Genomic DNA, 17,439 nt, shown 5'->3' on the forward strand with positions numbered 1-17,439 from the left:
AAAAGATAGCTATATTTGAATTCTCGTTCCGTTTCCTCAAAATTTCTACACGTATACCTAGAGTATATGTACTCGTATCATACCCAGCTCCTATACGTATTTACTATTAGTATATATACATCACAATCACTTTATTAGCAGCCATGAGTCAGCCAATTTTGGATCTTAGCATGCATGATTAATCAATTTGGCATATTACAAGACTTTTGCACAATATTACAAATTTATACATCTTTTCACCACCATTTATACTCCATTCCAATTTTATTTTTACTACACATTTTCTCTAACCAAAAGCACACTCTTAGGAACCTTAAGTGTTCTTTACAATCTCAGCTAAAACCCATGAAGATCTAGCTTCAAAAACAACCCTTAATCATCATAAGAAAATCCATTCAAGAACACTTCAAAAATCCTTCCAAGTAAACAAGTTTACTTCCAACCTTTCAATCCAACTCCACCACTCTTTTGATTATAGGATTTTTCTCATCTCTTACAGTAACTTTGTCCAAGTAACTTGAGGTAGTAACCTTATTCATAATCTTATTCAATTCATATTCATATAGCTATCTTATTTTGTGGTATAAAATTTTAACAACAAGAACATAGTTTGAATGATTTCAAACTTGTTTGCAAACTAAATAGATCCTTCTAACTTGACTTTTAAAACACTTCAAGACCTGTAATATATCATAATGATATGCTAACTTAACAAGATATAACTTGGTTTTACAAAGAACACCTTAAAAACTGAATCTACGTCGTCGGAGTGCAACCGGGGGCTGTTTTGGGTTGGATAATTAAAAACCATCTTAAGATTTGAATTGGAAGTTCATATTCTGGAAAAATGATATTTCTTAAGAATATGTTAACACATAAAAATTTCATGGTTTAACTCAAAGTGTAAGTATTTTTAGAAAAATGATCATTAAATGTTGTTTTTATGATGGAAAATGATCACTTTCATAAGTTTCACCAAAGTTTGACCTATAACCTGTGATTTTGAATCCAACCTAAGGTATTTTCAGTTCACATTCTTAAAATTTGACTCGATCCAAGGAAGTGGCAAGTTGAACCAACAAAAACGGAGTTGTAATGAAGAAACTACGACTAAAACAAGATCGGGTATGCGAAGCTAGTTTAGCTACGAAAATATTTGGAGAAAAATTAAATTAATCATATATTTCTAATTAATATGATATTTCATATATATTTACTTATGATTTGATTTTATATATTTCAGGACCACCCGTAAACAACACGAGAAGATTAATCATAAGACCTCATGATTGTACGCAACACGTCATTTGACAACACGGTACTTTATGTACGCAACACGTCATTTGACAACATGGTACCATGGGTCAAGATTAATTCTGATCAATACGAATACGATGTGGTCTTTATTTATTTTATTTAAGCAACTAATTGTGGACCACTAACATCGGACTGCTAACTACGGACTAAGAAAATATTAAAAGTATTAAAAGTATATATATATATATATATATATATATATATATATATATATATATATATAACGATTACTTAAAAAGTAAATATGTTGATATATTATATATATGGTTAGGTTCGTGATTTCTATCGGAGACCAAGTCGTGATAAATACCTTCAAGGCAAAATTGAGTATATAGTCCCACTTTTAAACTCTAAATATTTCGGGATGAGAATACATGCATTTTATGATTTACGTTATGGACACAAGTGATTAAAAATATATATTCTACGTTGAGTTGTACCACTGGCATACTTCCCTGTAACTTGGTAACTATTATTTACATGAGGTATTGTAAACGCGAATCCTGTTGATAGATCTATCGGGCCTGACAACCCCAACCGGACTCGACGATCAGTATTCAACGGTTGCACAGTACTTCGTTTCAGTGACTACACTTGGTACGGTGTAGTAAGATTTCATAATAAAGGGAATATGCGACGTTGATTAAATGTTAAGTATGGTTATCAAGTGCTCAACAACTTAGAATATTTTTATTAAAACGTTTATATATGAAATCTTGTGGTCTATATTTATAATGCTGCCGGCATTAAACCTATATCTCACCAACTTTATGTTGACGTTTTAAGCATGTTTATTCTCAGGTGATAACTAAAAGCTTCCGCTGCAACATGTTGAATTTAAGCAAGATCTTGAGTATGCATATTTGTGTCAAAAATAAAACTGCATATCGGAGGATTTGTAATGTAAAATATGTTGGAAGTCGTATTTTATTATCACATGTAAAGTTTGTAAGTCTAAGATTATCGCTAAACGATAATCATTATTAAGTTGTTTAAACCTTGTATTTGTAATAAAAGCTATGGTTTGTATTGTAAAAACGAATGCAGTTTTTGAAAATGTCGCACATAGAGGTCAATACCTCGCGATGAAATCATATGTTATTGTATTCGTCCTTATGGTTAAGGTCGGGTTATGACAGTGTTCGTCATGGTTGACTTTCTTTTAAATAAGAACCTAACTGATCGTTTACCAATCATTAGCGAAAGTATCAGAACATATCACGTCTCTCGGTTACGATATGCCTTTTATTCTAGCTTTGCTTAAGAAAGTTTGGACCTTAAGGATCGTTAATACGCCACCTTACCGGGTCGCTCCTATTGATGAGTCGTCTAGTTTATTCACGTAGTCGTGTTGCTCTGGCGTCGGGGGTATGTGGTGTTGTTGTCTATTTCAGAATCTTCAAGCCTATCAGTATTACCCAGTGACATGTATTTGACAGGGCCGTTTAGCATAGTATAGCAGGTAATTGGTTATAACGTACCTATGAGCCAACATTACACATATCCAGCATCGTACTAACAAAAGAATATCTGAAATACAAATTTTATCCTTTATTGCTTTGTTTATTTATTTATCTATCTATGTACTTATTTGGATTTAGAAAAACCCAAAACATATTCCAACTATGCATTTGAATAATACTAGGATTACACTATAACGAAAGGTTCGATTATGTTGACTTCTTAAACGAACGAACCTAGGTCATACTTCCCTTTCTCACCCATAAGAAGGAGTAGTAGATTTAGGCCCTGCAATTATAAATTTAAAACCACTCACCTCTGTTGATCACTTAATAGACGTTTAGCGACCTAACGACACCGCATAAATTAAATCTCCGTTTTGTGCACATCAGTAGGAGAAGGGACTTTTTGGTGCCGCTTACAGGGGACTGGTATTAGGCATAATGTTTTAATCAAGCTTGTTGAACATACTTACAGTGGTGTCTAAGAAAGACAATTATACACGGGCTTGGTTGTTGGATTTTTCGAACGGTCTCCAATTTATTGGAACCAAAAGGATCCTACCTCTCCGTAGTCGATCTAGCCACTTGGGTTTGTAAGACAGTTTTGTGACAAACTTTGTTACCGAAGTACCAGGGAATCAGCAGTAAGAACTAAAATATTCGCCTTAGTTTATCCTTAGTACACTTTAGAAACCCCTAGGTTTCCCTTATCCGAAAAACTAAAAAAAAAAAAAATAGGCATACCTAGTGTATGACCCAAACCCGATCCAGTATAGGAGCTCTCTTATTTGTTCCTGATCCGGAGTCAATATTATCAAAAGAATGAAAGGAAGCCAAGCTCAAAGCTCTCAATAACCCGATAGCACTACGAGTTACTCTCGCTGAAAATACTAAACCCTCGTTTGAAGGTCGAGGAGGACCGATTCGATTTCCCGAGATACCAGGACAGTCATTCGAGCTAAAACATCATATTGTTCAGCTTATCCAAAATGGCTGTAAATTTTATCGATTACCGAATGACGACCTCAACTCTCACATCGATAATTTTATCTCTAAACTCCTATAAGCAGTACGGAGTAGGACAAGATATAGTCCGACTATATCTATTTCCCTACTCTCTCACTATCATGCACAGACGTAGTTTGAAGGATTGGAGAACGAATCAATCACATTATAGCAGGAGATGGCTACCAAGTTCCTGACCAAATATTTCCCTCCGTTCAAACAAACTAAGCTCAATCACACCAAATATTTTTCTCTCAAAAATGACATCATCATGGTAGGAGATGGCTACCACTACAATCTTAAAATATATAAACCTACACTACCACTTCACACACTTATGGGCAACATTCCCAATTAGTATAGTAGAGTATTGGTAAGTATAGGATCGTCTCAAGAGAGGTTTGAGAGTCAAAGGTTGGTGAACTTTAGAAACTTATTTCTTATGAAAGAAATAACGGTTTTATTGGTTGAGAGTTTTTATATTGCAGGAGCAATAAGGAGTGATGTTTATGAGATAAACTATACTAAAGGAAGAATGTTGATTTAGTCATGAATTATTCCTACATTCGGACGTTTGGATTAAGAAAAATTTTCGTTTGAATTTTAGTGATCATACATGTATAATGATGTGATTAATCATTACACCAAAGTAAGGTCAAGTAATCAATAATGTTTAACAACTGATCATTAAAGCAAACAATTCAAAACTAGGGTTCAATTACATAAACGAATTAACGGGGCCTAATTGTGATCTGATGTGATTAATCAGATCATATTACAAAGTGGATGCACAAAATAATATCACAAGTTAAGTTCTTTTCAATTCATGATTGACATACAAGCTTAACTAAGTCCTCATAGGCAACGACATCTAGTTAATCCATCTAGAACTACATATTACAACTAGTGAAATTAATTGTATCGGTAATCAATGTAATAACACAATACAATCAACTAAGCCTATAAACATGAGTTAGAACAGAGAACCGTGGGTCAATTTAATCAAGCCAGAAAGCATATTTCACGAAAAACATTCGAAAATCAAGTTTCAGTATTTGGTTCATGTACAGCCGCCGACTGACAATGCTTTTTTCCATACTATTTATTAAACTCTTCTGTTTCTGGCTCAGCCGCCAACTGTCCATATACAAGCTCCACCTGGCCATAGACAGCCGCCGACTTGCGAGTTAAAACAGAGAGAATTATCTAAAAAATCATAGACAATATTCGAACAAATTCAGGTTTTTAGGGCTTTCAGTCGCCGATTAGGGTAACCCAACCACCGGATGGACTTGTACACATTTTATTCGAATTCAAATTTTAATCGCTTTGTACTCAAACCAACACTGGTGTTTTAGCCCATAGTAGAAGTGAAACTATAATTAGACAAATAACACATACGCTATTAAATTTAAACAATAAAGAAGAAAAGATATTATTTATGCCTTGCAAATGAAAAGGATGTAATTGAAAATGAAATAATAACTTTACTAATCTTTAAAATCAAGGCTACAATTTGCAAAACTTTGAATGATTGAATTTGAAATTACAACTTAAACGAAACTTGAAATGATCAATTACAAAAAGTAAAATTGCATAGTAACCAAGTAAAAATGCATTAAACATTGTACACTCCAAATGAAACCAGAGCTCTCTTTTTATAATCGTTTCTCAGTCGATGGTTGGGGTCTTCAGTTACCATGCTAGCCTGCAGCGGAACATGGATGGTCGGCGGTTGATTATGTCCCTTGAAATTTGACTCGTTTAATGCAGCATATCAGCCAGCGGCTGTGAATTTTAGGCCGCTGGATAGAGGCGGGAAATCCGGGATCTTCATTAAAGCTTTAAAACTCCGCCTTTCAAAAAAAAAAAAAAAAAAGCTTTAAAACTCCAGTCCGTTTTCAAATGTCTAACGGGTGTCTGAATGATCTTTTGCCAAAGGCAGGAGCGTAATTCGGACGGGATTATTGCTACGTATTGACGTTTATTTGAACTAGTTTAGACCATGGCCACCTGGCGGCTAGAGTAACTGTACCGGTGGCTGGAACTTCGTTTATGGATTTCTTTATCTTTTGATAACTTTTAACTTTTGGCTGTTAATTCTCTTAATTTAATACATGTTTAGATTAGATCAAAAAATACTTTTTCATACGATTATTAGCCTTGCTTATTTCCCCATTAAGAAAGGAGAAATGTCACTTTTTTGGATGAAAGTGAATGATATCGTCTAAAAAGGGTAATAAAATACGTATAATTTTGACGATATCAAACCCCAGACAAGTTTGTTTCCATTGCTTCAAAATATGAAAAGTCTCTCGGTAAGAAACTTTTGCTTGAGGAGTCGTGTACGAAGGATCCTATCCTTGTATTGAATTCACCTTTTACTACTTTCAATGAGATAATAAATAATATGGAGGCCTTATGGAAACGAGTTTATAACCGCAAAACATAAACTATCGTTTATTTCAAAAAATTTGAATATGTTATAATTCAGTAGGCTTATAACTACCTTTAATGGTTATAAGAACAAAGAGAGAAAAAGAGAGAAGAAGGAGAGAAGAAATATTGATATTGATATTTCAAGAGAAATGGTGCACCTTAAATGGTTACCATACATGTCTATTTATAGTATAAAATATTACTATGCAAGAAATATAATAATAATAAAATTAACATCCAATCTAGATATTTTATAACACAATCTAGATATTTTATAACACTCCCCCTTGGATGACAATTTTATTAGAGAATAACTAGTACTGCCTCGTTAAAAACCTTGCTAAAGAAAACTCATTGGGATAAAACTTTAGCTAAGGGAAAAAGAGTGCAGCATAAAGTTGACTCCCCCTCAAGTAGGCAACGCCTGAGTTGTTACATCTTCTGAACATGCCTCATGCCAATATTATGAACGTGTGTTCTGAAAATAGCAGTTAGCAGTGCTTTGGTATAAAGATCAGCAGAGTTGTTGATTGAACGTATCTCATTTTAATCTGGTTGTCTTTTACGATATCTTGAGTATATGAGAAAAATCTGAGGTTTTCATCTGAAACTGTATCATCTAAATCTTTTATGTACAAGTTTGGCCCTCGTGATTTGTCTACAGTCTCCTTCATGGTTTGTTCAAACCGTTGTTTCAGTTCCTATTCCCTTTCAGTCTTTTTCTGAGCCTTACCAATATACCATTCTTTTCCATCAAACTTATGACCGTTAAGACCGTTTATAGCTTTAGCGCCTCGTCAGCATTTATGTTTTGTTCTGTCATTTTTGATACTCTTCTTTCATTTGTATTATGTAAGCTGTATTATCTTCATAGATAGTTGTTACGCTTTTATAGCGTTCTAGTCCACAAGAATCAATAATGATTTGTATCATTGATCTTAACTAAAATCATTCCCGAGTAGCTTCATGTAATGCAATCACTTCGGCATGATTTGATGATGTTGCAACAAGTGTTTGTTTTGAGAACGTCATGATATTGCGGTGCCTCCATTTAGGAATACATATCCAGTTTGAGATTTAGCTTTATGTAGATCGGATAAATAATCTGCATCTGTATAACCAAACAAATCTTGTTTCGAGTTGTTAGAATAAAATAATTATAAATCAGTAGTTCCCCGAAGGTATCAAACTATTTGTTTGATCCCATTCCAATGTCTTTTGGTAGGGGCTGAGCTGAACCTTGTCAACAAATTAACTGCAAAAGAAATGTCAGATCTTGTATAATCTATAAGATACATAAGAACCTCAATTGCACTAAAATATAGAACTTCCGATCTGTTAAAATTTTCATGATCTTCGCAGGGATGAAATAGATCAGTGTCAATATTGAGTGATCTAACAACAATGAGTTTGTCTTTAAAAAAAAATGTTTTAAAATCTTTTCGGCATAAGTTGTTTGATGTACAAGTAAACCATTAGGCATATGCTCAATTTGCAATCCAAGGTAATACTTGGTTTTTTCAAGATCTTTCATTTCAAAATAATTCTTTAGAAGTTGAATGATTTCATAGATCTCTTTATTTGTTCATATGATGTTAAGAACATTGACATAAACAACTACGATCTCATATTCGAACATTGTTTTTATAAAACATACGTGCAAAATAAGTTTATATTTATACCCTTTTTTTTATCAAGTAGTCATTTAATCGGTTATACCACATACGTCCCGTTTGTATAAACCCACTTAGAAATCTTTGTGATTTAATGGAATATATTCCCTTGGGTTTTACATTAGATGCTTATGATTCCTTAACCCTTTAGGTATATTCATATATATCACTATTAAGTGATCCATACAGATAAGTAGTAACAACATTCATGAGATGCATTTAAATAACTACCAGGTTGATTAAGTATCTAATAAGTAATTGTATCCATTACAGGAGGATAATTTTTCCTCCTAATTCATTTCTGGTCTTTGTGGGAAATATTGAGTTACAAGTCTAGTTTTGCCTTGTAACTTCATTTGCACATTTCTTTTCGGATAAAAATTCATTTGTATCCCATACGTTTCACATCTTTAAAAGTGATAACGATTGATCCGAAAACTTTTCTTTTATCGAGCGATTCTAATTCAGCTCTTATTGCTCCTTTCCATTGAGCTCAATCATGTCCATTTTGTATATTCAATGACAAATTTTAGTTCCAGATCATCATCTTTATTCATGATGTCATTGTAACATTATATGAAAATATCTCATAGAGATTTTAGTTTCATTTCGGTTCCATAATATTGCATAATTTATCGCAATTTTAGTATTTACATTTATCAATATCCTCTGCAGAAGGAATATTGATTTGTGGTTCTTCTTGAACACTTTCTCTTACCTCATTATCAGCTGATTTTCTTTTTCGAGGATTTTTATCTTCGGAACCAATTGATCTTCCACGTTTGATGCGTGGCAAAGACTCAACAGTGACATTATTGCCAGCTTTTGGAATTTCAGTTCGAGCTGGAGCATTTATCGCTGGTATATATGATTTAGTCACTTTTTTATATCTGTAAATGCATAAAGTAATTAATTTGCAAGTTCTTGCATATGCATTATTTTTGAACTTTCGTTTCACATTCTTTTGTGCGAGTTCAATATACCTTAATTGATGTTCACATCATGAAGCATCATTTTATTTTTTATTTTTATTTCTCCCCCTAATCTAGGGAACAATGTTTTATTAAAATGACAATCAGCAAAACGTGCTGTAAAAACATCACCCATCATGGGTTCAATATATCTTATGATTGAAGATGTTTTATATCCAAAATATATTATCATCTTTCTTTGAAGAACCATTTTATTGTGTTGTGGTGATACAATTGGAACATACACTGCACAACCAATGTTTTAAGGTAGAAAATATTTGGCTCTTGGCCAAAATCAAGTATTAAGTGAAAATATTTACGACTTCCACATGGTATAATGCGAATTAATGTCGCAGCATGTAAATTTACATGTCCACATATAAATATTGAGAGATTTGTACTCATTATCAATTGTCTAGTTATTAGCTGTAAGCGTTTATCTATTGATTCAGCTAAACCAATTTTGTGTATGCACATGAGCAACTGGATGTTCAACAAAAATCCCTGTAGATATATAATGATCATTAAATGCTTGAGATGTTAACTCACCAGCATTATCAAGTCTCATCCTTTTAATGGTGTAATCAGAATAATGTGTTCTCAATTTAATAATTTGTGCAAGAAACTTTGCAAATGCCATATTACGGCTTGATAACATACAAATATGAGACCATCCGCTAGATGCGTCTATTAGAACCATGAAATATCAGAATGGTTCACATGATGGATGAATTGGTTCATATATCTTACCTTGAATTCTTTCAAGAAACATTTGTGATTCTTTTTCACAATATACTTTTCATTAATCACCATATGTGCTTTCCATTAATCACCATATGTGTTTTTTTTTTTTTTTTTTTATAAATCACCATATGTGTTTTTTTTTTTATCATATATCCTTTTCACCATATACGCTTTTAATCATATGCGCTGTGTTTTTCACCATATGCGCTTTTAATCATATGCGACGCGCTTTTTATCATATGCGCTTTTTTATGTGAATAGTAAATTAATTAATTTCGTTTTACTATTCATATGAATTAATTTAGATTTACTATTTTGTTAATTGAGTAATATATATATACATCATATACTTGTGACTCCGAAGGCTCAAATGAATTTGACCATATAGTTATACGTTGTACCTTGCACATTAATTTTCAGTAGAAGCTTTAGATGCATATTATTTTCAGTAGAAGCTTTAGATGCACTTTTTTTTAATCACCAAATACCACAAACACTTTGTTTGCGTTTGTTCATAGTCATCAATGAAAACCATTTTCTTTAATTTTATTTTATACAATAAAATTAACGCATCATTATTCTTTTCAAAAACAATAATCTATTGTTATTGTTCACTTGTGCCATGTTTAACAACAAAAGTCAACAACCTCTGTCTTGTTTGTTGTGGCAACCAAAAATAACCTTTGCTTTTGTTACCGAGAATCCAAGACCAAAAAAACAATTAATTTTTAATTAATCTTTTATCAAAACCATAAATGATTTTATTGATCTACGTTGATATGGCCATAAAGAATTGACGGCTGACCTACTTTTGTAAGTGTATTTCGGCTATCATCCCGAAAACGCACAACGACCTTTTTTTTTTTTTTTTTTATGAACTATTTGTTTCATATCTAGCTTAGGCAATTATTGTGAACATTTGGTCCCTATAAGAGCATTTATTTTTTAGACTTTTAGTTGATTTGTACTTGTCACAATTAGGGATAGCACCCGCGGGTCGTGGATGCGGATCCATTGGATCCATCACCCGTACCCGCGGATTTTTTTTAAGAGACATCCAATTGAACCCTTGTTCGTTGAAACAATTTGACTATATTTTTACTCCTCATTATTAAACGGGCCATTTTGATGCACACTCTTAAAAAAATAATTTGTTTTTTAAGTTTTATTATTCAACCTCCTTTTTTCAACGGTCACGTTTTTAACAAAACATTTGACAAGTTTGGAAAAAAGTTTTTTATTGATTATCATCAAAAGTTTTCTATTGTCACTCTACTGGATGGAATTATGACATACAACCAAAATTGCAACCCAACACTACATAAGAACAAAAAGGTTGTTTTTAATTAACATATGTATATGTGTTAAACTCGGAATAATAATAACTTATTTTAGAAAATTAACATAAGACATGTTGAAACATTTTTGTCACATTTAGCTCATCAAGTCTAATACTTATCATTGATAGATTTTATCACGTCTAGGAGATGTTTACTTTTTTCTTGTATTAAGTCCTACTTTCATTTACCTTTGTTTGGAAAAAAGTTTTTTTTTTTTTATTTTGCTTTCCCCCTTTCTGTAAAACTCATTTAAACACTTTCTTTGTTTTTTTTTTTTAAAAAAAACTTCCTTTTTTTACGTTACCCGTAAATTATAAATATATAAAAAAAAATTTTTGTTTAAATTTTTTTTCTAGTTTTTAAAAGGCCACTTGACCAATTTTTAAATTCTTTCACAACACCTGATATCGTGATCGTGACCTTTCACCAAAGCAAGAGATATTCTTGATAAACTAAACACGGACTCGTGTTTGAAATTGTCGGCCACAAAAAAATTCATTTGATAAAAGTATATATATATTTTTTTAGTTATAGAAGGAGACCACTTCATTTTCAATACTTCATTTTTGACAAAAACTATTCCATTTTACCATCCCTTTTTTTTTCTTACTTTAACTTTTAAGATATACTTTTAATAAAAATACAAACTACTTTTTCTTATTTTAACTTTTAAGATTTACTTTTAATAAAAATACAAACTACTTTTTGTATTTTAACTTTTAAGATTTACTTTTAATAAAAGTACAAACTACTTTTTCTTATTTTAACTTTTAAGATTTACTTTTAATAAAAATACAAACTATTTTTTTATTTTAACTTTTAAAATTATAAATTTAAGAATAAACATTAGTATGCATGAAATAAATAATGATTAATTGCATAAGTAATCATAAATGTTAGATAATATATAAAGACCCCGTCGTATTCGTATTGATCGGAATTAATCTCGACCCATGGTACCGTGTTGTCAAATGACGTGTTGCGTACATAAAGTACCGTGTTGTCAAATGACGTGTTGCGTACAATCATGAGGTCTTATTAACATAAATATAAATGTTAGTGAAGTTAATAAGAGTTAGATTACAGAAAATATAATTCAGGTGGTATAACCGACCATATATAACTTAAATAACATAAATATAAATGTTAGTGAAGTTAGTAAAAGTTAGATTACAGAAATATAATTCAGGTGGTATAACCGACCATATAGAACTTAAATAACATAAATATAAATGTTAGTGAAGTTAGTAAAAGTTAGATTACAGAAATATAATTCAGGTGGTATAACCGACCATATATAACTTAAATAACATAAATATAAATGTTAGTAGTCCAAAATTTGATATATTCGAGTCTGAAAATTATTAATAATTTCATACCTTGATTAGTGATTCGTGATCGTTTGAGATATCTTTTAATTACACTAAGCTTTTCGTGCTGATAACGTGTTATAATTCAGTAGGCTTATAACTACCTTTAATGGTTATAAGAACAAAGAGAGAAAAAGAGAGAAGAAGGAGAGAAGAAATATTGATATTGATATTTCAAGAGAAATGGTGCACCTTAAATGGTTACCATACATGTCTATTTATAGTATAAAATATTACTATGCAAGAAATATAATAATAATAAAATTAACATCCAATCTAGATATTTTATAACAGAATAGATAATATTGAAAAATTCAGCATTTGTTGGGGCGATATTGTATATTTTGAACAAGGTTCAATAGATTAAAGAGATAAATACTAAAAATAATTAAGGTAGTGTTCACATTTGAAACAAATTAAGGGTCTACTTGATTGGAAGTATTAGGAAATGTGAAGTGTAATTGATAATGATTGATTTATAAAAAGGTTTGAGTACTTTTCCATTCCCCAATTTCTCCCCACTCACATATGTATTAACTACCTACATATTTTTGTAAATTACACTCCATATATTAGAGCTCTGATCGGTTACACCCTGGGTGCCGCCCAGCAATCAGCCCTCCTGGGCGCCGATGGCAGCGAGCCGCCCAGGTGGTCGCCCAGCATACCGTACTTCTGATTGTGTTTTCATAAAATTTTTGTGGACGGATGAAGAAGGAAAAAATTGACCGTTGGGAAAAAAAATAAAAAAAGGTAACGGCTACATCTAACGGCTATTTTCTTTTTATTTTTTTCTTTTCTAAATTCTACATAAACTACACTCCATTTTATCATTTTACACAACTCAAATACACTCCATTTCTCTCTTTTTTACTCAATTTCATTCATTTCTACATTTTATACAATCTCATTTTTTATACCAAACAATGAGTTCCAAAAAAACCCCAAACAACGGCAAATCCAAACGCCCTCAAGTTCAAGATCCGAACGTGTTGGGTCGCGACATGATGCAAACGTTGCTTGAACAATCGCAACAAAATACCGATTTTTCTCGCTTTGCAAATGCTAATCCTTCTAATGCATTTGTGGGTATGTTTCCAAACGTTCACACACAACAAACTCAACAACAACAATACTACACTAACCAACAATATCAACAACAATATCCCTACAATATGAACCAATAATCTCAACCATTTCCCATTTTCACAAACCAACAATCTCAACAACACTCCCAACAAACACCATATTATCCAAGACTTCGTGACGAATCGGATGATGAAGAAGTTCCCGAAACTCCACGTCATGTCGAAGCCGATGTCGAACTCGAAGATGAACTCGTGGCCGATGTTCGAGGGAAAAAAGTGAGGCGTCTGAAAGTTCCTTGGACCGACTTGGAAACAAAAATTTTAGCCGAGCTTTATGTGTATGTTTCCGAACATTCGGATGCGAAAAACGACCAAACTTATAATTCATTTTGGGGTGAAATTCGAAGACAATACAATTCATTAGTTTCGGAGCAAAGGCGTGCGAATCAAATAAGTGGTAAATGGGCTAAAATTTAAAGAGATGTTAAGATTTTTATTGCTATATATTCGAAACTTGAGAAAATATGGCAAAGTAGTTGTTCGGGGGAGGACGTGATGAATGCGGACCGAAAACAATTCAAACACACCAAGCGAAAATTCGCTTTTGAGGATGCGTGGCGAGTTTTAAAGGATTTCCCGAAGTTAATGGAAAGTAAAGGTATATCGGCTACCAACAAAAGAAAACAAGCCGATGAAATACCAATTCCAACCGAGGCTAGTTCGAACCCGAAAATAAGCACGAACCCCGACCCAACCCAATTTGAAAATTTATTTAAAGATCACGACCCAATCCGACGTCTTCCAAGTCGAGCTAAAAGTCAAAAGGATTTGTACTCATCCGATGCTGTGAATCGTATGTCATCTGACGAAGTTCGGATAAAGATAGCTCAATCAGCTGAAGCTTCTCAACTAGTGGCGACTAAAACCATGTAAAAGCTTTGTGAAGAAAGCGAGACGAGAACAATGTTGAAAAGTTTGAAGCTTCTTTCCAAACCGCTATCACGAGACTTGCCTCCCGACGAATATGAAATGATGATGAATTATCGAGCGAGGCTTAAGAAAAAATATGCTAAGGAATTGGCTTGTCGGAGGACGACGAAGAGTAGTTTATTTTTAGTATTTTATTTTTATTTATGTCGCATTTTATTTAAATTATTGTAACTTTATTTTTTTATTTTTAATGAAATTTTAGTTTTATATTAATAGCTTTTATGTTTAATTTTAATTATTTAATTGTTTAGAAAAAAATAAAAAGTAATTAAAAGATATGGAAGAAAGGTGTAACTGTTGGGAGTATTTAGTCATGAGTTTAGTCCTGGAAAAGAAGTACTGATGTAGCACTGATGTGGCGTCTAGTCCTGGAGGACTAAGACGAAACCATTGGGACCTCTTGATATTGCTTGAATTATACACGTTTTACCTCGCAATATCTACCTCATTACACTCGGTTTTGAGGATCATTGAGCCCGAAAGTTGTATATTTGCGCAAAAGTGTCGGTTCAAGGCTTAAAGCTCAAATTGGTGTAAAATTGACTAAAATCTAGCCTATTTAGTGAACCAAAGTGCAGGGCATGATCCAAAGTGAAAAGAGTTTGCAAAATGGGCAATTCCAAGTGAAAAATGAAGATTTTGGAAGTGCAGTAAAGTGGTGCGGCGCACCAGATCCAAAAGGCGGCGCACCTTAACACGAAAAAGCCAAATTTCAAATTTAGAACTTGAAGAATAATTTTGCAGTTATAAGGTGCGGCGCACCCGCCTTATGGTGCGGCGCACCTAGCCTTCACGTTATAAGGTGCGACGCACCTCGCTGTTTTTAGGTGCAGAATTTTTCAAAGTATAAAAGGCACAAGATAGGATTTCAAACGGAGAGCTGCAGTTTTTGTAAAGATTTTTTATCCCAAAACCCTAATTTCATCATCCAAGTGAAGATTAAGGCTAATTTGGAAGATCAAGCAAAAGCTCAAGCAATCTTATCATTAGATCTATCTAGTTTTATCAATTGGGTTGTAATCTCCACATTTATTTCTCTAGTTTTGAATTGAAAACTTGTAATAGCTTAATATGATGTTTATTTATTATTCAATGCTTTTGATTAGTGTAAACTTAGCCATGTTTGGCTAATTTGATTGTGTTATTGTGTTAGCTATAGATCCATTGCTATGCATTTGTTTTAGACTTTACTTTGATTACATGGATTGCGTAGCTCTCTAAGTGATTTGAGTAGTGAAACAATTTGTGCTTCAACACTCTAAGTGATTTAGACAACTAAATTAGGAATTTCAAGTGATTGTGTTCTTAGTTTAGGTTGGTTTTCAATTGGCCTTTAGTCAACATAGTGGTGTTTGATTATCTTAAGTGATTTTGATAGTTGAAGGGTTCTAAGTGATTTCAACCCAAGCATAATCTCAATGACTTTTCATAATTAACTTGATCTTAGAATACAATGCTTATGTGAGTTTGCAAAGTGTGATTCGATTAAGATTTGGTAGTGATGCCAAACGTTTAATAGTTCAACAACGCGATAGCAAATTGGGTAAACGGGGCAATCCAAACATAGAGAGGATTAGGTAAGTGAACACTACTTAGTTAACTGATTTAGATCTCAATATTTAGTTACTTGCTACTTGTTAGTAGTTATAATTGTTAGTTTAAGTCTTGTTTATTTGTGTAAGTTTTAGTTTATAGTTAAAGTCAACCAAACACCCCCCCCCCCCCCCCCCCAAATCAAACAAATCCTAGAACAATTAATAGTTTCAATTATTCGACTTACACCACTCTCTTGGGACGATCTTGAAACGAATACTTACATAAAAAGTGCTATAATACCTGGGTTTTAAGTGCTCGTTAGTTGTGTGTGCTTATTTGTAGTGTTGGAATCTTGTATAAATTTGAGGGTCATTGATGTATTGTGCAACACGCATCACACTTTCTTGGCGCCGCTGCCGGGGAGCGGTTAGCTAGTTGAATATTTGTTTTAAGCTTTTAATTGTTCGATCATTTTGTAATGATTTATCCTTGCAAAAGTTAATTTTCTTGTTTTTATATATTATTTGTGTTTGAAAAATCGTTTGTGTTTGTGTTGTGATAGAAGGTTAGGTACTTTGGTGTATGAAAAGGAGATCCCAAAAGGATCAAGAGTTTTCACATCCATTTTCTGATCCAGAGAAACACGTTCACAGAGTTTACAAGTGTAGAGAAGAAAGGGTATTAGAGAGAAATTTCGAGGTTTTGCCATTTTGTTTAGAAAAGATGGATGGTAACAGTCAACCACTTCACAATGAGGAGAATCCATTCGGTCATGGTATTCCCAACAACCCACCGCCGGTTAATCAAGAACAATAAGTTGATCCAAATGACATGCCGATGTGGAACGCTAGGTTGGTTGCACCTACGGTGGTGCCTCCGGCTATTACAAAACCGCACATTGGGGCCTAATCTTGGAATATGGAGGGAAAGTTCTTCACAATGATCAAAGATGTAATATTTCATGGGTTAATAGAAGAGAATCCTTTCGAACACCTTCAATAATTTAATGATATTTGTGATCTCTATAAACACAAAGATGTTACCGATGATGCTTACAAGTTAAGGGCATTCCCCTTTACTCTTCAAGGTAATGCAAAAGTTTGTTAAGGAATTTACCTTCTGATTCTATTAGGACTTTTCAAGATTTAAGCGATGCTTTTATCAATCACTTCTTTCCACCATCAAAGGCAGAACGACTTAGAATGGAGATTAATGCATTCACTCTACGGAGTGATGAGTCTTTGTATGATGCATGGATACGTTTCAAGAAGATGCTAAGAGCTTGCCCACCACACGGTTTGACAAAGAAAGAGTACATCAACACATTCTACCGGGGTACTAATCTATTGACGAGACAAAATCTTGATTCCTCCACGGGAGGAGTGTTTATGTATAAATCACCGAATGCGGCCGAAACTTTGTTAGAAGACATATTGGTTAATACTTACGAATGAGCCCCTTCACCTCGAGATTTGCCAAGAAAAAAGTGTAGCTCAAGTGGAG

General features: G+C 33.1%; 1 non-coding gene across 1 annotated transcript; it reads right to left on the reverse strand.

The window, feature by feature from the left end:
* Positions 1-17,129: 17,129 nt before the first annotated feature.
* LOC139865317 (small nucleolar RNA R71) lies at positions 17,130-17,236 on the reverse strand. The gene has a single exon (XR_011764844.1). It is a non-coding gene; the product is annotated as a small nucleolar RNA R71 (small nucleolar RNA).
* Positions 17,237-17,439: the final 203 nt, after the last annotated feature.

Source organism: Rutidosis leptorrhynchoides, chromosome 8, assembly GCF_046630445.1.
Source record: "Rutidosis leptorrhynchoides isolate AG116_Rl617_1_P2 chromosome 8, CSIRO_AGI_Rlap_v1, whole genome shotgun sequence".
Lineage (NCBI taxonomy): Eukaryota > Viridiplantae > Streptophyta > Magnoliopsida > Asterales > Asteraceae > Rutidosis > Rutidosis leptorrhynchoides.